Here is a 1189-nt window from a genome sequence, read left to right on the forward strand (position 1 = left end):
CAGATTCATTGCTGAATTCTACAAGAAATTTAGAGAAGATGTAATACCACTACTTCTCAAACTCTTTAACGAAATTGAAAGGGAAGCAATACTCCCAAATTCATTCCTAGAAGCAGGCATTATCCTGATACCAAAATCAGAAAAGAACCCAGCTAAGTAAGATAACTAACAGGCCAATCTCCCTAATGAATACAGATGCAAAATTCCTAAAATACTGGTAAACAGAACGAAAATTCCTAAGATACTGGTAAACAGAACGCAGCAAATCATCAAGAAGATTATACACCATGACCAAGTGGGATGGGTTCATCCCAGGAATTCAGGGATGATTCAACATACATAAATCAATAAATGAAAACAAATAAATGTAATACACCATTTTAACAGAGCCAAGAACAAAAACCATATCATCACCTCAATAGATGCAGAAAAAGCTTTTGACAAAGTCCAGCACCCATCTGTGATAAATCTCTACAGAAAATTAAAATAGATGGTCTTTATCTCAACCTGATAAAAGCCATCTATGACAAACCAACAGTCAACATCATACTAAGTGGATAAAAAAAGCTTTCACTTTAAAATCAGGTACAAGACAATGATGTCCACTGTCACCACTCTTATTCAACACAGTTCTGGAAACTTTAGTCAGGATAACGGAACAAGAGAAAGAAAGAAAAGGAGTAACGATAGGAAAGAAGTTTGCAGATGACATAATATTCTACATAGAAGACTCCAAAAACTCCAACAGAAGACTTCTAGACTTAATAAGCAAATTCATTAGCATAGCTGGATACAAAGTCAACGTTCAAAAATCAATAGCCTTCCTGTAAATAAGTAACTCACTAAGAAAGAAATTAGGCAAACATCTTTCACAATAGCATCCTCAAAAAATGTAATACCCAGGAATCAGTCTAAAAAGGAAGACCTCTACCTTCAAAACTACACTACTCTGAAAAAGGAGACTGAAGAGAATATCAGAAAATGGAAAGATATCCCTTGCTCTTGGGTAGGAAAAACCAATATATTGAAAATGGCTATACTTCTAAACTGCTGCACAGATTTAATACAACTCCAATCAAAATACCAACAGCATATCTTACAGAATTAGAGAAAACAATCCTAAAATTCATTTGGAACCAGAAGAGACATAGAATAGCAAAGGCAATTCTGGGAAACAAAGACAAGGCAA

The sequence above is a fragment of the Chinchilla lanigera genome, unplaced genomic scaffold (genome assembly GCF_000276665.1).
Source record: "Chinchilla lanigera isolate Chin_1 unplaced genomic scaffold, ChiLan1.0 scaffold00007, whole genome shotgun sequence".
Taxonomy (NCBI): domain Eukaryota; kingdom Metazoa; phylum Chordata; class Mammalia; order Rodentia; family Chinchillidae; genus Chinchilla; species Chinchilla lanigera.